General features: G+C 39.2%; 2 long non-coding RNA genes across 3 annotated transcripts; one reads left to right on the top strand and one right to left on the bottom strand.

Annotated features, from left to right (window-relative positions):
• Positions 1-1,184: 1,184 nt before the first annotated feature.
• Positions 1,185-4,015, bottom strand: LOC118147980 (uncharacterized). Its single transcript, XR_004734711.3, has 3 exons — positions 3,702-4,015; positions 2,678-3,144; positions 1,185-1,394 (listed from the first exon to the last, which is right to left on the bottom strand). It is a non-coding gene; the product is annotated as an uncharacterized LOC118147980 (long non-coding RNA).
• LOC118147979 (uncharacterized) lies at positions 3,959-18,786 on the top strand. 2 transcript variants are annotated; one of them, XR_004734708.3, is made up of 5 exons: positions 3,959-4,160; positions 4,425-4,508; positions 4,708-4,849; positions 17,017-17,297; positions 17,861-18,786. It is a non-coding gene; the product is annotated as an uncharacterized LOC118147979 (long non-coding RNA). The 2 variants fall into 2 exon arrangements; XR_004734710.3 differs by lacking the exons at positions 17,017-17,297; positions 17,861-18,786 and adding an exon at positions 5,382-5,824 and having other exon boundaries at positions 3,969-4,160.
• Positions 18,787-19,782: the final 996 nt, after the last annotated feature.

The following is a 19,782-nucleotide window of genomic DNA, read 5'->3' as shown; positions in this document are numbered from 1 at the left end:
TTCCAAATATACATATTAACAGATACCACATTTCTTATTTCCATTTTGAGATCTCTGGGCTCTTTTTTCATTATTGTTTCCCGATAGAATATTGTCTCCTTTTATTTCCTTCAAAAGTAATCCATATTCATTGCTTAAAATTAAAACTATACTAATGAGTAAAACAAAGAAAACAAAACTTGCTCATAAAGTCACCAACCAAATAAAATCTTAGTTAACATTTTAATGTGTTTCTCTCAATCTTTTTCTGTGTATTAGCATTCAAAGTTTATTTTAAAACATTGAAATATCCGTGCATAATGTATGATAAACATCGTCTCCCATTTAAATATACATCTCAATTATCTTTGGAAGCCATGAGATATTCTTCTCTAATATAATTTCTACAGGGTGAGTAAACTCTCTTTTGTGTGTGGTGATGTATTTGATCCATTCTTTTACATAATCCAAAGCTGTGACTCAAAGTTTGGGGTTTCTCCCTATAATAAACATGGTTATAGTTAATACTTCATAACTAAATCTTTGTGCACACATCCTTGATTTTATAGTATTTTTGCTTCATTTACTATAAAATATAACACTCAGGAAGGTACACATACATACATTTTTATAGTTAGGTGAAACAATTATAAAAATAAATCCCAATATCTTCTGGAGGGACTACTATTGTGATTTCCTTGTTTCCTTTTTAATTTTACCTCTTAAAATGAATCCCCCAAAATGTTCGTTTTTGAACTTTTATGTATATGAATTCATATTTTTGTGTCTGGCTTCTTTGGCTCAATATGTGTTTGTTAAGCTTATTTATGTGGTTTATTCATTTTCATTATTGCATAGCATACTATTGTATGAATATGCCATAATTTTTCCATTTTATGCAGGATGGGTATCTCAGATTTGCATGATTACAGGCTGCAATAATCCTGGGGCATGTGTGTACCCGTTTTTCTAAAGTATGCCCCCAAGACTGAAGTCATTTAGGATAAGTTGTCTTCAGCTTGAGAGGACAATAAAAAAAAAAAAAGTACCATTTACACCAGTCATGTATGAGGGTTCACAGTATTTTACATTCTCTCAACATTTGGTATTTTCAATTTAAAGTGGTTTGTCAACTGGTAGATGAGCAAGAGTATTTAATTTTGTTTTAACTTACATATTTCAGATTCACAGCGACATTGAGCACATTTTCATGAGAGCATTTATTGGTCATTTGAATTTCCTCTTTTGTAAAGAGACTGGAGTCATTTGCAGACATTTTTCTATTGTGTTGTCCTTCTTGTGATTTAGAAGAGTTCTTCATATCTTCTGGAAAGGGGCCCTTTGTTGGTTATGCAGGTTTCAAATATCTTCTCCCAATCGATGGCTCATCTTTTCAATCTTTTAACAGTATCTCTCTGACGAACAGTTTAAAAAAATGTAGTAAAATCTATAACCTTTTCCTTAGAGCCAACACTTTTTGTGTTTTAAGACATTCTTTACTACCTTTCACTCATGAAAATGTTTCTCTATATTATTTTCTAAGTTCTATAGTTTATCCTCTTCTATTAAAAATCATAAACTCGTTGGATTATTTTGTATATTGTGTGAAATGTGTGATTTTTTCTCATCTTTTGAGAAATAAAATTGTGTGAAAACAATTTTTGTATATTGTGTAAAATTGATCTGTGATTTTTTTTTATGAATATTCAATTTTCCTGGCAGTATTATTAAAGTCTGTTCTTTCTCTACCAAACTGCCAAGTAACTGCTGTCATACAGCAAATACCTATACACAGGTTTCTGACCTTGCATTGTTCCACTGGTATTTTGGCCTATCTCTGACTCCAGTTAATTCTAACTTAATAGTCACTCTTGATATCTGGTAGAGAATGTACCCTTGTTGTTCTTGTATCTTACTTACCCTTTGAAACTCCATATACATTTTAGAATCAGCTTGTTGAATTTCATTGTGATTGCAACAGAGGACAGTTTATATATTTACATTATTGAGGCTCCCAATCTATGATCATTTACCTAGATATTCTTTAATATCTATTAATAACATTTTATAATTTTACTCAACTCTTGTAACTCTTTTGTTAGACTTATTCTTACATATTTTTAATGCTATTATGAATGCTGTCTTTTTAATTGTTTACTTTCTGGTTTCTAGTACATAGTACTATAATTGATTTTTGTGCATTGATTTTCTATCCAAATTTTATCTCTTAGTTAAAATAATGTATCTGAAGTTTCTTTGGGATTTCATACATATAAAGTTCATATCATTTTAAAACGACATTTCTGGTTTTTCCTTTCTAATCCTTATGCTTTTTCTTTTCTTTGCCTCACTGCATTGACTGGAACCTACAGTATAATTCTGATAAAAAAGTGGTAATAGCGGACATTTTTGTCATTATCTTGATCTCAGAATGAGGATTTGCTATCAAGTATAATTGTTGTTGTGGATATTTTGTAGCTCCCTTTTATAAGATTAAAAAAATTAACTCTCTGATCTCAAGTTTTGCTTCAGAATTTTTAAAAATTATGAATAAATGTAGATTTTTTTCCAAATGGGTTCTCTGTAAGCTTAAAGATAACCTTATACATATTTTCTTTTAATATGTTATGGTTATCTATTGTTTTACAAGAAACTATGCAAGCAGTGAGTGGATTGAAATAACTACCATTTTTACTACCTTTCACAAATCTGTGAGTCAAAGGGTTCAGCAAGATGGTCCTTTAGCTTTTGGTGTTCTCTTGCCATTGCAGTGAGACAATGTCTGGGGCTGCAAACATCTGGAAGTTTGATTTGGATGTGGTACTGTCCAAGATGGCTTATTACGTATCTGGTGCCTTGGTAGGGGTGGCTGGAAGTCTCAATATAGCTGGCATAATGAAATGACTGAAGCTGTCCTTCCCATGTAGCCTCGCCTCTTTTTCTCTATGTGGTCTCTACAAGGTCTTCCCAGCTTGATAGGTGAACTTCTTACATAGTGGCTAAGGGATCCCAAAGTGCAAAAGCCAGGACTGCCAAGTCTTCTTGAGGCATGTTTCTGAAATAGGCACAGCATATCTTCTGCTATGTTCAATTGTTACAGAAGTCACAGACCAGCCCATATTCAGTGAGGAAGGAACTTCATAGGGATGTGATGCCAAAGGCCACCTTTAGAGATTATTACAATATATCAATGTGGTGAATTACATCAATTAGATTATCTAATGTCTATTAACCTTACATACTTGGGAAAAACCTAACTTGGTCATTACATTGAATTATTTTTAAGTCTAATATATTACTTGCTTGGCTTGTCTCATTTTGATTTTTTTCTCAAAATACATTTCAATAAAAATTATGGATCATCTTTGGCCTAAATAAAACCCAGTATAATACTTGATATGGTTTGGCTCTGTGTCTCTACCCAAATCTCATCTTGAATTGTAATTTGAATTTCAATCTCCATGTGTTGGGGAAGCCCCTTCATGGGAGTTGATTACATTTTGGGGGTGGTTCCCGCATGCTGTTCTCATGATAGTGAATTCTCAGGAGATCTGATAATTTTGTAAGGGGGTTTCCCCCACTTTCCTCTGCACTTCTATTTCTCGCTGCCATGTGAAGAAAGACATGTTTGCTTCCCCTTCTACCATTATTGTAAACTTCCTGAGGCTTCCCCACCCTTGCAGAACTTGGAGTCAATTAAGCCTCTTTCCATTATAAATTACCCAGTCTCAGGCAGTTCTTCATGGCAGTGTTAAAGGGACTGCCTTTATGGCAGTGTTAAAAAGGACAATATCCTTATATGATGAAAGTAGTTGAAACAGCAAGTTTTCTTTTCTCTGAATGTATGTCCTGGGACTGAATGTCTTTCCTCTCTCCATGGAGGGGACAGGACAGTGGGCCAATCTCATTGCTCCCAGCCTGGCAGGCATCAGAACCTGAGAAGCCATGATTTCACTTGGTGACTCACTGTCACATTGGCACATCCTGTTCCCTGTTGATGGTGCCACCTTTTACAAAAAAGCACTCCACATATCCTGCATTAGCAATGAGATGAGTCTCCCTGGCTGCCCCTTCTTCTATGTGACCTCACAATGATTGCATTGGAAGGATTATGACAGCAATTCCCTACAGTCCCATGGTGCCCAACAAATAGAGGGTGACTCAATACCTCAGACAAGAAGGTAAATGTTTCTTTTCCACGATTATAATCATCACTCTTTCCTGTCCCCTCCTCCCTACAACTGCTGATACTATATTCCATTATGTTTATAAAAATATTAAGGGACATTACTATAAGGTGATAAGGATAATATTTAGTTACTATTATAATAGGTTCCATTTGAAATACTATAACTTGATGATAGACTGGATTGGGAAAATGTGGCACATATACACCATGGAATATTATGCAGCAATCAAAAATGATGAGTTTGTGTCATTTGTAGGGACATGGATGAATCTGGAGAACATTATTCTCAGCAAACTGACACAAGAACAGAAAATGAAATACTGCATATTCTCACTCATAGGTGGGTGATGAAAAATGGGAACACATGGACACAAGGAAGGGAGTACCAAACACTGGGGTCTATTGGGGGGAAGAGGGGAGGGACAGCTGGTGGGGGGAGCTGGGGAGGGATAGCCTGGGGAGAAATGCCAAATGTGGGTGAAGGGGAGGAAGGCAGCAAAACACACTGCCATGTGTGTACCTATGCAAATGTCTTACAGGTTCTGCACATGTACCCCAAAACCTAAAATGCAATAAAAAAATACTATAACTTAAGATGTGCCAGACATTGTAACATATGCTTTATACATTGTGATGGACAAAACATGGCCAGAAATTTGTCAACACTTCTGCCATTGAGAGGTGAGTCTCTGACCTTTCCCCTTGGAGCCAGTTGAGCACTATAACAGCAGTGAGTCCAAGGATACAGAGGAAGTGATGCTGTGACTGTTTCCAGGGCTTAGTAGACCAGGAGCTTCTACTTCCTCTCTTTTGTAACACTCATTCAAAGAAAAGCCAGCTGCCATATCAGAAGTCAGCAACCTTGAGCCCACCATGCTGTCAGAAGCCCAAGGTAGCCACAAGAGAATAGAGAGACCTAGCTGGACACCATCAGTATTCTACCCATCCTAGCCCAGGCATCAGACATATGAGTGAGGAAGCCATCAGATGATTCAGGCTTAGATGCCAACTTTCTGCAACCATGTAAAGGACTCTAAGGGAGAACTACCTAGCAGAGTCTATCAACTCCCAGAGCTATACAAGATAATAGTCAGTGGTTTTAAACCACTAAATGTTGGGGTGATTTTTATGTCTCAATAGAAAATGAGGATATTTGTCATTTCATTTTCATTAAATCTCTGTGATAGGGACTATCATTGTGCTTATTTTACAGATAAGCAGAGATTAAGTGATTTGCTCCAGTCCAGTTAAACTTACGACACAGCTGAGATCTGAACGCCAGCCTATGTGATACCAAGGCCTGCAGGTGCTTTGCAGGCATGGTGTAGTAGTTTTGATTCTTCCTTTAACAGATATAAAAGCAGTATTGGTTTGCGCTTATAGGACATTTGCAGCCTGATAAGATAAAAATCACAGTAATGACAGCAAATGAGAAAGTACTTGGTGAATTTGATTAATTAAATAAAAATGAACTATGGTCCTATTCTAAGACTAAATCTAGTGGGGAGACTTCTTTGAAAATTTACAAGGTTGTGAGGGAGAGGCAGTAAGGGAGAGCTCATATACCATGCTAGTTTGTCTCCTAAGCCCCATGTGCCTTTCCTTATAAATCAAAGTGCTCCCATCAGTCAATTGGAATTTGATACTTAAGATAATATCAACAATCTGGATCTCTCTTTTTTTTTTTTTTTTTTTTTTGAGACAGAGTTTCGCTCTTGTTACCCAGGCTGGAGTGCAATGGCACAATCTCGGCTCACTGCAACCTCCGCCTCCTGGGTTCAGGCAATTCTCCTGCCTCAGCCTCCTGAGTAGCTGGGATTACAGGCACGTGCCACCATGCCCAGCTAATTTTTTGTATTTTTAATAGATACAGGGTTTCACCACATTGACCAAGATGGTCTCGATCTCTTGACCTTGTGATCCACCCGCCTCGGCCTCCCAAAGTGGATCTTTCTTTAGACCAAGTATTTTAGGGCTATCTTTAGAGACCAACATTGTTTGGTAGCTCTAGGTTTAGAGTATCACCGAATTCAATTAAGAAAGAAGATGCAAGAAGCCCAGGAAAGATTACTTCAGGTTTAGTAACAACTAATAAGTGGGTCTCAGCTGGGATGCACATGATAATCACCTGGAAAGCTCTGAAAAATTGTGATGCCTTGGCTGTACCCCAACAAATTACACAGGAATCTTTGGGAGTGGAACCCAGGCATCAGTATTTATTTTAACATCCCTAGGTGATTCCAATGTACTGCCGAGGTTGAGGTTCAATGCCCAGTGGACTAGATTTGGGAGCACTGCAAATGCAGTCCTGTAAGACACACGCTCTCCAACCTTCCTTCTTCCTATCTTAGTCTCCTCTCTTGGGTCTGGAAACTGACTCATTTATTCATGTGACAGTTATTTTGTGAACATTTGCTATGTGGCAAGTTGGACTCATATTGATACCAACTGACATAAAAGATTATAGGAGAAAGCAGTCATTTTATGGATAAAGATGAGTTGAGTTTTTGTCGTGTTTTGTTTGAGGTGCTGTGGGACCTCCTGGTAGAGAGCTTCAGAGAGCACTGGTGTCTAAAGTTTAGAGTGAATGAATTGAACGGCACTTTAGGGTGAATGAAAATCCTAAGCATGAATATGGTTGGTTTTGGATGCTGCTAGATAAATCCCATTCCTGTGAGTAGTTGCTCACCATGGACAGGGGTCCCACCACTAGGGCAGTGCAAAAAAATCACATCTATGGGGAAGACGAATGATGTGTGCCATACAACTAGAAAGAACTCCTCTTCCAGGCAATTCTCATGTGTCCCCAAGAACAGTACCAACTCTGCTCCTCCCATTCCAAAAACTCAAGTAAAATGTAACTGAAAACCATTGCATTAGAATGCAGGCTATGGTTCATGTGACTGACATGGTCTTTCATGTAGATATCTTCCCACTGTTAAAGTTATCTAAGACCTTATCTCTTCTGCTTTCTTTTCTGTGGTCTGTAAGGTCCTATGCAGTCTGGTTCTCAGCTATCACAGGAGGTCATTTCCTTCTGTGCTTTACTCCTCACTCATTCCCTTTGCTCTAGCCACCCTGACCTTTCTGTCTGTCCTTTGAATATACACGGCTCATTCCTATTTGGAGACATTTGCACTTATTATTCTTACTGTTTAAGATTTTCCTACCCCAGATCTTCCTGTAACCCCTTCTGTCTTAGAATTTGGGTGTCAACCTCAAACCCAGAGAGCACCTTCTTAGAGAGGCTATGTCTACATACTGACACTATTTTGCCTTCTTTAATAGCTACATTTTTAATACCTAAAACCTTTTTTTAATTATCATTTTGTTTGTAGTACTGCTATTTCCACAAGGACAAGACTTTTGAATTTCTAATTCCTAGTCCCAAATTAGTACATAGCAGATGACTAATAAGTAACTATTGAGTGAATGAATGAATGAGTGAGTGAGTGAATTAATAAATGGTCTCCTGACACAGGAGAGAGGGGACCAAGAAAGGGAGGAGAACTAGTGAGCATGTGTCTTACAGGACTGCATTTCCAGTACTTCTAAATGTGGTCTAGTGGGCAATGGCCCTCAACCTCATTTACACATTGGAATCATCTAGGGACCTTAAAATAAAGCGTTCATACCTGGATCCCACTCCCAAGATTCCAGTGGGTCTCTAGCAGCTCTTCACATAAGTGAATTCTGAGCCTCAAAATCTAGAGCCACTAAGCAATACTAATAACTGAAGATATCCCCAAAACACTTTGAAATGAAAGATTCAGACTACTGCCGTTTACCTTAAATATTCAAGTTCCAATGACTGGTGAGAACTTTTTGGTTTATAAGAAAAGATATATGGAACTTTTGTTAGAGGACAAACTAGGAATGGCAAATTAGACAAATTCAGAATTTTCCACATTAGTGTCTGCCTTGGTCATTGAACATTAAAATAGAATAGGGAGAGTAACTTAACAGTCCTCCTGGGAATAAGAGTGGGTTTTGACATTTTGAAGGTCACATCTCTGTCCCCAAGGGAAGCACAGAGGAAAAGGAAATCAGGTTTATGCCCTAAGTCCATCTCTTGGCTTGTATGGGAAAAGTACCAATGGTGTTGATGGAAACTGTGGAGCTCCAGGCTGATTGAGAAGAATATTAAAGCAGCAAAACTCTCTTTTCAAAGGAAATCAAACCATAATCCCAATTTCTAAAACTGATCAAAGTGGAGCAGTTCTGTTTGAAGTGGAGTTTGTAGCCTGGAGGCCAGCTCAGTCCAGGCTGCCTCACACAACCCCTATCCCCAGGTGGCCCTGTAAGACTGAAGCCTAAGGCGCTGCCAAATGTAGTTTGAAAAACACGGTTCCAGACCATGCTTTCCAGAGGAGCAATTACACATTTCTCCTTGTTCAGAAAGCTTCCCGTGAGAAAAGCTAAACTAAGGACCAATAGATAAGGGGTAGTGTGGTTTCTTCGGTATCAGTGCTGATCATGGTATTGAGATTAACCAGACTGGGCCCTTTCTAAGGACATTTCAGTGCACATGAGCATCATTCCCATCGAATGTCCCCAGCAGCCCTGGGCACATACTCTACCAGCTTAGCATCCATACGGAAAAAAAGCAGATTCTGATTCAGTGGACCTGGGATGGGGCCCCAGCTCTGCATTCCTGATAAGGTCTCTTGTGCTGCCATTGCTTTGAATACTAGAGTTTCAGAATTGGTGCATCAGAATTTCTTGTGAGACTTATTAAAAATGCAGATTTTTGGCCCCATCCCAGAGTTTCTGGATCCGGTCCTCTGATTATGGGTCTGGAGGATTTTGTTTTTAACAGGCTCCCATTTTTCTAATATTCACTATATTTTACAAATGTACTCTGGCATGTGTTTGCCTACATAGCTTACTCTTGAGAAACCCAGGAAGAATCTGAGGCTCAGCAAATGCTACTGCAGGAGTGGGACTTGGAGATCATCTAGCTTACCCTGGTTGATTAGAAAGCTAAGGTCCCAAAGGGCAGACAATTCTGCCAAGTGCCCATCACCACCTGGCTTTACAGCAAGCAGACACCAGAATGAAAGCATCTGACTTTCTAATCCTCAGTTTCCCCTAGAACACAATTGGCCTGTGTTTGTCACTGCTTCTCTATCTGTGCTGCTTATGAGGCCAGAGACCTGTTTTCTGCTGTCTTCTCAAAGTCCAGCACAGTGCCAGGCAGAGGGAAGTAAATATTATTGTTGTGCACTCCTGCTATGCTTGTACCTAATCAGTTACTTCTAACATTTCTCATTAAAAGTTCTCAAGTTATAAGAATAAAAATTCTACAGCTCAGGGAAAACAGACAAAATTCAAAAAAAAATTAAAAATATATGTTCCCAAGTAAAATAGGGAAGTTCTTATAAGGATTCGAACATATAATAGTAAGCACTAAGAATGTGATCTATGTGAAGCGGAGCGGGTGACTCTGGAATTTGGCTCTGGCTCTAGTATTTGCTAGGTGTGTAAAATTTGCTCAACTACTCTGGGTCTTGGTTTCCTCATGTGAAGATTGGAGATATCAATAAATCCTATGTCATGGGATTTTATGAATATTTAACTGGCTAATGTAAAATGTTTAACATGGTGCCTGGTACACAGTAAGTGCTTAATCTAGCAATAGTCCTGTTGATTGCAAATGCAAGATAATGATTCTATCAGTTATGCCAGAAGCTAAAGTATTATGCTCCCCTTGCCAACTGCCATCCTGTAAGAACTGAAGATAGATCATCTCCGAAGTGGTCATGTACAACGTGTAGGCCCTAGGATGGCAGAAAACAAATGTGGCTTTGCACAGCTTCCTACCAGTACCTTTCCAAGGCACAGCTTGTCACCTCTACAGGATGAAGTGGTTACTGAGATTCTGAGGAACCTGGTTACTGAGCTGAGTCACTCCTAAATGGCCAAGATACCAGGAGGGCTGAATTCACCATGTAGGACTCTTTGGAGGGTCCAAATATTGACTAGCTGGCTTAGAGGCTATTGCAGAGAGGTGAGGCAAGGGCTTCTTGAGCAATGTGTTTCATTCTGTAGCCAGAGAGTAGAGGTAAGATGTTTTTAGCCCAGTTACTAAATGGAGGAATGTGAGTTTGAAATGCACGCTTCAGGAGTTCACTCGGGTAACGAGACTATGATTATGACTCTCAGGATGTGTGTTTTCTTCACATGTTGGATTTTCAGAATAGTTCTGATTTTCAAATATTCTGTTCCGTTATTCTATGAGTAAAATTCTGTTTGAGCAGATATCCTAATTCTATAGAGAAGTGTTTGGGAAAATACAGAGATCCCATGAAAGACTTGGTGGTTAAGGAAAAACTACCACATGCTCTAAATAGGTGTCATCCCCTTTACCTCAGTGATGAGTCAGATTATTTTTCGCTTGCAAGTGACAGAAACTAACTCTAACTGGGTTTGGCAAAAAGGGAATTTACCAGCCTTGTGACTGAAAAGTCCGGGGGATGCATGGCTGGCTGGATGCAGATTCCCGAACAGTGATCCAGCCGACTGGCCTCGTTTCACCTCTTCACTCCTTCCTCTACATTGGTTTCCTTCTCAAGCAGCAGCCCTGGGCTCATATCCTGTCAGCTTAGCTTCCACAGAATATGAAAGTGACTTTCTAAATGACTTCGGCAAAAGCTACGAAAATTTCCTCTGGCTGGACCTGGGTCATTTGTCCCTCCCACCCCCACCTGTCGAGGGAATGGTTTCTGCAACACCTTAACACATGACCTAGAAGATTCCCCAAAGGACACAGGTTTTGATATCAAAACAGGGACAGCATGAACACTGAGTAGAGAAATAGAATAAATGTTCTTACATCCTTTCCCTCTGAGTTGGGATTCTGCTTCCCACTATTGCTTTATGCTTAGTTGTTCTAGAATAAAGTTCCTCCACACACCATTGCCATCTGCCTGCAAGAGATCTACCTCTTCCCCACAAAGGATATTCATTTGGCCTCCATCTAATTTCTCTGTCTGTGCTACAGCAACCTCAGTGAGGTCTTGGTTCTGCCTGTTGACTGTCTCTCCCCTTGTATAAAATGTTCTTTCACATAGACTCCCTTTCACCTTCTCAGTCTCCATAAAAGTTTGTCACTAAACTCCCGCAATCCTTTTCTAACTGTGGAAGGAAGGAAGATGCCTATAGCTGCAGGCAGCTGGGAAGAGCTGCATTTTGGATTTCATGGGGGGAAAAAATAGACACAATTTTGCTACCATATGTGATATCTCTGGCAAACTGCAGAATGGGCCTACAGTTACTCTTAGCTCACCAGAGCAAGTATTCCCAAATGATTTGCCCAGATCCAACTTGCAAATTGTATTCAGAGAGCTAATTAGATCTGAATTTGGAAATGAGACCTCTGCTACCCTTGTGTGGAACAATTTGCTTTATTAAATGAGAGGTGATATGTGTATGTTATATACTTAGCACATTAAGATTCACAGTTACACAGATGGTGGAAGAATTCCAAGATTGCCCAGTACTTAACATGTAGTTGAATGTCACAAGGTTTCAACAGGGTTTCAGAGAGCAAAACAGGGATCTTTGTATAAAATATACTTTTCTACCCAGCACAGCGCATCAGAGCTTCCTGTAGGATGGATCAAACAGCTAACATTTATGGACTACTTGTTGTGTCAGACACTACTTGTTGTGTCAGACCCACGCACTTCTCCAAAGCCCTATAGGGAAGGTGCTAGTACTATTCTCATTTTTTGATTAAGGAAACTAAGGCACAGTGAGGTTAACTGAAAGCTGGACTGTGAGGAAGATTCGGGCCATCAGACTCCAGACCCCAAGCTCTAGCGTACTATGTAGGTCTGATAGGATGATCATCTTTATGTAGAGATGATCGATGATTACCTACTTTTTTTTTTACTTTAGATTTTTGTAAAATACTTATTGTATGCCTTCTCTAAGCTAGATATTAGATGTGTTCAGTGGTCTGAAAATTTTTGAGAAGTCCCAGGTAGCACTTGAGATGAAAAGCAATAACTAAAACCTATTGAATACTTATTAAGTATCATGCCTGTGTTAAGCACTTTACAGGTTTTTATTCTCTCATGTATTTAATCCTCCTACAACTTTTCTCAGATACCCTCTCCATTTTAGAATAAGGAAACCAAGGCTCAGAGAGGAGAGAGAACTTGCTGAAGGTACCCAGTAAGTAAGTGGCAGAGTTGGGAGTTAAACCCAAGTATTTTGGCACCATAGCCCTTGTTTTTGACTTCTGTTCCACTCCACACCCCACCACACCAACCATATCCTACTGGCCACTGGCAAGGACCAATGATGCCTTGTAGAACCTAGTCGACTTTCCACTCAATCATCATGCAAGAGTATTTTTCCTTTTCTTTTTTTTCTGAAAGTCGTCACCTGGCAAAACTTTAAGTGGTAGGTGGTAGGTATTTCATTTTTAAATTCAGTTGCAAAACGAAAAATTTTGCTAAGAGTGAGACTTTTGTCAGTGAGAAAAGTGACACAATGCTATAGTATCAGTTCACTTAACAAATTTCCTAAGAGGTTACCAGTGCCAGGCTCTGTGCCAGGTGTTGGGATGCATGTTAAGACACAGGCAGTACCACAAGAATGCATACACTTTGGTGCTGAGTTTTGAAGCAGAGGGAGGGCCAAGGTGCCTTAGAGGCCTATTCTGAGCTACCCACAACAGCCAGCAATCTGGGTCACCTACAGCAGGTAATGGAAGGCATGTTATCTTGTCAAAAGGATCATAGTTTTCAAAGTTATGTGCTTAGATTAAGAATAACTCTGGTGGCAAAATTTAAAAAATATAGTCTATCAGAGATTTAAACAAATAATGGGTTAACTAGGCAGTCGACAGCATTGATTCAGTTGCTCCACAATATCACCAGGTCCTTCTTATCTGTCTACTCTAGTCATGAAGTCCCTGCCTATGCCTGTGTCCTGAATGGCATTGCCTAGGTTTTCTTCTAGGGTTTTTATGGTGTTGAATCTTATGTTTAAATATTTAATCTATCTGGAGTTAATTTTTGTATAAGGTGTAAGGAAGGGGTCCAGTTTCACCTTTCTGCATATGGGGAACCAGTTTTCCCAACACCATTTATTAAACAATCCTTTCCCTATTTCTTGTTTTTGTTAAGTTTGTCAAGGATCAGATGGTTGTAGATGTGTGGTGTTACTTCCAACACCTCTGTTCTGTTCCATTAGTCTATATCTCTCTTTTGGTACCAGTACCATGCTGTTTTGATTACTATAGCCTTACAGTATAGTTTGAAGTCAGGTAGCATGATGCCTTCAGCTTTGTTTCTTTTTTTTTTTTTTGCTTATAATTGTCTTGGCTATGTGGACTGTTTTTTGTTTCCATATGAAGTTTGAGGTTGTTTTTTCTAGTTCTGTGAAGATGGAAAAAGCATCAAATCTATAAGTTACTTTGGGGAGTATGGCCATTTTCATGGTATTGATTCTTCCTAACCATGATCATGGAATGTTTTTCCATCTGTTTGTGTCCTCTCTTATTTCCTTGAGCAGTGGTTTGAGGTTCTCCTCGAAGAGACCCTTCATGTCTCTTGTCTACCTTAAATGTAATCATTGTTTTTTCATAGTGATGTGTTTTACCTCATTATCTTGGAATGGGTGCTGTAGCTCCAAACAACATCAAGGTACGAAGAGGGCAGCAGAGTGGTATTGAAAAAGATCTTTTCTTGTAGAGGCATTCTCCTTTTCATTAACAAAGAAAAGACTTTCTTCATCCCAGACTTTCTTCCTATATAATTGGCCAGAACTGAGTCACACAGTGATGCTTACCTGCAAAGGAAGATGGGAAAGGAGCAAGTGTCCAGCTTTTTTCCAGTCTCTCTTGTGCAGGGTGACAAGGAAAATAGATATGGCTGGGTTATTTAACCAGTAGTTTTTGCCACAGTGTGAAAGAATGTGGTATATCTGAAGCATCTTTAACCATATAATTATAAGTTCTGTGACAACCAAAACATTTGTCAGTTTATTAGAGATAATAACATAGAAGTGGGTCACATGTTAGAGGCTGGGAAATTCTTGCATTGTTGCTCATGAGTTTTGAAGACTCTCACTGGGGACATTAACAGACTGAATATTGGGGGTTTAGCTGTTTTTGCTAGAGTTGTAAAAGAGCAGAACCTTTTTTCATAACCTAGGACTGAACATCTTCAAAATTAGCTTCTAGAACTTTCCTTCAGACTGGGCAGCAATTTCAGCTAAACTCTATGCAGCTTTTAGAGCTTTGTGTTAATTATAGCTTAGGTACTGTGGATAGCACTGACTTTGTAATTTGTGCCAGAGTGCTGCAGAAGTCCCTAATGGCTTCCCTTGGCTAGGAGAGGGAGTTTCCTGGCCCCTTGCACTTCCAGGTGACACAACGCCCCACCCTGCTTCAACTCACCTTCCTTGGGCTACACCACTGCCTAACAAGTCCCCATGAGATGAACCAGTTACCTGAGTTGGAAAGGTGGTATCACCCACCTTCTGCATTGCTCTCGCTGGCAGCTATGCACCGGAGCTGTTCCTAGGCAGCTAGCTCGCTGGAAATCCCACCAACTTTGTAATTCATGAAGCTCAGTGCAAAATAACGCCTTGGGAGCTCTTGTTCAAAAATTACTGGGTATTTAAAGATGACAAAAGCAAAGTACTAAACCAAAGATGGGACCCTGTGCAAGTATAGAGACTGCATATCCATGAAGCTGGGCTGTCAGAGGGCAGCTGGTTCATAGGTGAAGTCTTGACTTGCAGGAGTGACAAACTCAAGTGCTTGGTTGCAAGTGAAGGGGTGGGCTCCTCAAAAGTATGGCATGGTGCTTAATAGTTGATGCTTTCAAACAGGCCCACTCTCTATTCTAATTTTAATTCTGTTACTTAATTGGGCAATGATTTTAGAAACTTGTTTAGTCTTTCAAAAATTTAATTTCCTGGCTGGGTACAGGGTAATCCCAGCACTGAGAAAGCAAGACAGGCCTTGAGGCCAGGAGTTGCAGACCAGCTTAGGCAACAAAGTGAGATCCCAGGTCTACAAAAAAATATACAAATTAGCTGGGTGTGGTGTTGCACACCTGTAGTTCTTAGCTACTCAGGAGGCAGAGGTGGGAGAATCACTTGAACCCAGGTTGATGCTGCAGTGAGCTATGATTATGCCACTGCACTCAGCCTGGGTGACAGCCAAGACCTTGTCTCTTAAAAAGGATTCCGTTTCCTCTCTTTTAAAAGGATGATAGAAATATCTCCACTATATATTATTGAGAATAATAAATGATAGAGGCTTTTTTATCATAGTATATGCCTAATAGACACTATACTGCACCCTTAAGGAAGGTTTGCTGTGACCTTATTTTGCTGACCCAAAAATTCATGTACCATGTTAGACAGCAACAGATTCTCAAATATTGAATTCACAAGAGAATGATTTATAAATTGCAATGTTCATTTATTCTTATGTAAGGGTTGTCTTGACTTTGGAAATATTGTTTAGATTAGTAGGTTGCTGTCTTAATACAGAATCCTTATTTTCCTCAGACACATGTGTCCTGAGGTTTCCAAGGCCAAATAAGTTGAAATCCTTTGGATTTAGTCAAGGTGCTTTTTCTTTTTGCACGACTTGTCAGAGCCTTAGGCATGTTTATGAGTTATCTGAATTCCCAAGAGGATTTTCAAACTTACCTAAGACTGTGTTATAGAATCAATATGGTTATTAAATTTAATTAACATTTAACATAAACAGGGTAGCATTTTGTATATGGACACATGCAGGCATCAACTACCATTAGCCTACACAGCAGGTAAATTTAGAAAGCATTTGAAGCACCCTTAGCAAGGATCTAACTGCAGAGGTAGTTACTCAGACATGTTGAATGTCACCATTATAATCGAGACCATAGATTTTGTTAATTTGCACAAGGAAAATTATAAATTTTTTATTGTGAAAATAGATGATGGTTAATTATGTTGTAGGCTAGAATAATTGCATAGCCCCCGCCCCTTTTACAAACAAAGTATGTAAATCAGAAAAGCCTAATCTTTTTATTCAAAGTCCTGCACTCCCACTTCATGGAAGACTCTATCACTTGCCATGGTCCAGCCACCAGAGAGTCATGGTCTCAGTTTCAGGCTGAGTGAACATTTTCTTCAGGGGCTTATGCAAGATCCTACAGACATTGGGGGACTTCCCTGAACTTAGAAGAACATCTCTGCATTACTGTTGTATTGTGCTTAATGGCTATTAAATATATGTGCATGTGCTAGAATTTTGATCCAAGACATGCTTGCATTATGACTTCTTATCTGGCAGGAGGACTGAGAGGTGGAGGTTACATTGGAAGGCTGAAAATATTTATGAAAACAACCCAACTGTTTTACACAGCCAAATGGGCTTAGGGGATTCACCATGGAATGCTTTATGTTACAACCCATGGAGCTAGTGTTCTTAGGAACACACTTTGGAAAACTGCAGCGTTAACACAAAAGCACAGAGTTAATATCTTAGGAGCTCTTTTCATCAGTCTAGAGTAGACTGGAACAGTTGATCTAGTTATTTGCTATTTAGGTTTTCTTTTTCTTTCTAACTTGTAATTGAAAAGAAAAGTCTTAGAGAGGCATCAGAATGAAATCTCATTTGATTTTGCACATAAGGAGCTACTTTTATTGGATAGAGTAAACTTGAGGAAGTTTGGGGAAATCAAAGACACAGTCACCCTACCTGTGTGCTAATAATCTATCTGTGTGGAAAATGAAGGACTTAGACATCAGCTGGGTGTTTCTATGTGTCTAAATGCTTCTTATTTCTAGAATGACATTTAAATAACTGCCTAAAAATTTTACTTTCAAAGGTATGATGCTGTAAGACTCATCCTAAGACAGAAAGTCCTTTGTGGTTTAAAAAAAAAAAAAAAGAAAAATCCTGCTCTTCTGTGGCTCGCACACATTGAGTAATCAAATGAAGAACTGTATGAAATAAATACAGTAGTTGACTTCTGCTAAAAATGTTTTGAAGAGAGGAAGTGGGGCCTTTCTGCTCTTTGACATACAAAGCACACTGCTTTCTAATGGATTCCACAGCAAAAGCAAAATCCAAACAAAGCAGCATCTTTTGTTCTAACCTACATGCAATGTAAGTGAGATTCCAAGTATGCAAATAGTGGGAGGAAAGAAATGCATTTTCACTACCCCAATTATTGCATATGCCTGAGAATATGAATAGTAATTGCCCTTGAATTGGAGGATTAACGTGCACTACTTTTTTTCTTGTTTTTAGATATTTGAATCTGTCTGATTTTTATTTACTGTTTCTTTGATTATTTTTCTGTAAAAGGTATTGTGGCCATTGAAGTAAAAGTTCCCTCTATCCAGGCCGGCTGTTTCTTTCTAAATGTCAGTAAGACTGTCTCATGTTTTCATAAGCTCAGTTTTTAAAGTAAGCCATGACTTCATTTATTCTTTTGGTCCAAGTGTGAGTAAAACTTGTGCCATGTTACAGCAATTCCTGCAAAGTGGGCATTCCAGGACCGCAGTTTTGAACTCTGAGGCTACAGACCTGGACACTCAGCCCTCCCTCAACACCATCCTTTTCCCAAACCCCTACTATGAGTTAGTGTGTAAGTCTAACTCCCTCACTCACCATTAGACAGGGACCTTGTCTTACTTGTCTTTGTGTCCCCATCTGCTTCTCCCCAGGACCGGAGCCAGTGTTCCATCCCAAGTAGACACTAGATATTTGTTAACTACTTCAGTGCTTCTGGAGGGACCGTTCAGGGCACTGCTGAAAGAGTGGGGAAAATGGCTTTGGAATCACATGTGAGAAAGGAGGCTTGGTTCTTCAGACTGGAATGAAATAAAGTGGGAGGATAAAGGAGGTTTGAAGAATATGAGGCGGAGGACACTAGGGAAGAAATGTGGTGGAGAATTCTGTGATTTGTCTTTGGCGTTCAATTTATCAAGACTGTTGGTCAACCCCAAGGCATCAAAAGTAATACCATCTCGAAAACCTTAGACTGCATTGTCTACTACAATTGTCAGTAGCCACAATGTGGCAATTTAAATTTAAATGAATTAAAATTAAAACAAAAATTCAGTTGAGTCATACTAGCCACAGCTCAAGTGCTCAGTAGCCATATGTGTCTTGTGACTGCTGTATTGGACAGCACAGATGTAGAACATTTCCATCAACTCAGAAAGTTCTGCTGAACAGCACTGCTCTTAGGGATGATAACATCTCCATTTCATTTCAACCATGGTTTATTTATTCTACAGATACTAACTGAGCACCTATTTTGTTCCTGTCACTGTACTGAGGAATGGCTGAAATGCTTCAAAGCATAGACCCTGGAGCAACCTGGTTTAGCCGTTCACTCACAGTGTGACACTGGGCCAGGTCACCCATTTTCCCTGTGCTCTAATTTAATCAGCTATAAAATGAAGATAATAAAATTATCCACCTCATAGGGTTGCTGTGAAGATTAAATGTGTGTTTTTACATGTATGTTCACATGTCTGTGTATATAAATGTATATACGTGTATATGTGTATGCATATCTTGCGTAAATATGTGCATGCATATACATATATATTCATACGTATTTTAGAACGTTTCTGGCACATACTCAGGGCTTGGTAAGTGGGAGCTCTTACTATGTGTAAATGTTTATTTCAGAGTTCTTAACAAAACAACTATTCAGTTCTTGCTGTCCTGGAGTTTGCCATCTAGTAGGAGCAACAGAGAATCAATCATTAAACAAATTAATAATGACAAACCGTGACAAGAAATGTAAAGGAAATGAATGGGCTGAAACAACAGAGGAAAAGCCACCTAGAAAACATCTTAGAGGAGGTGACATTTAAGCTAAAATGAGAAGAAGAGGAGAAATGGCAGCCATGCAAAGGGTGGAGGAGAGAGAGTCCTAGGCAAAGGAAAGCAAGGTAGCAAAGAAGACCATGTGACTACAATACAGAGGTCAAGGGAGGGGCTTCAGATGAGACTGGAAGGAGTGGTAAAGAGGAGCCAGCTCCTACAGGGCTGAAGCCAGGGCTAAAGCATCTGCACAGGGGAAATATACATACAGTGATCACTCGGGGGGTTGTATGAGGCAAAGATTAGAGGGGCAGGGAGAGTGAAAGCAGAAAGGCCATTAGAAGGCTATTTTAATAGATCAAGTGAAGGGGAAGAATTCAGAGTTAGTAAGTCATGAAACTGGAGAGAAATGAGCAGTTTCTAGATATATTTGAGAGACAGACCCAATAAAACTTTCTGATGGATTAAATGAGGTTGACAAGAGGGAGGCATTGAGGCTGATCCTCAGGTTTCTGAATTGATTAACTGGGTAGACAGTGATTTCATTTACTGAGATAAAGAAGGCCTAAGAGAACATTTTTGAGGAAGAAAAACCAAAATTACTTGATGACAAGTAGTCTGCTACATATGAAAGTCTCGTGTCCAGGTGAAAGGCTAGGTTAGAGACAGGCACATGGGCATGATGAGCTCATAGATGACATTTAAAAGATAGGACAAAGATAAACTTCTGGCATGGAAGGAGAAGACCTGCAGATTTTCTCCCCAGTAAAGCAACCATTTAATTAAAGAAAATTTTAGATTTAAAAAA

This window comes from Callithrix jacchus, chromosome 15 (genome assembly GCF_049354715.1).
Source record: "Callithrix jacchus isolate 240 chromosome 15, calJac240_pri, whole genome shotgun sequence".
NCBI lineage: Eukaryota > Metazoa > Chordata > Mammalia > Primates > Cebidae > Callithrix > Callithrix jacchus.
This window is presented reverse-complemented; position numbering and strand designations above follow the sequence as displayed.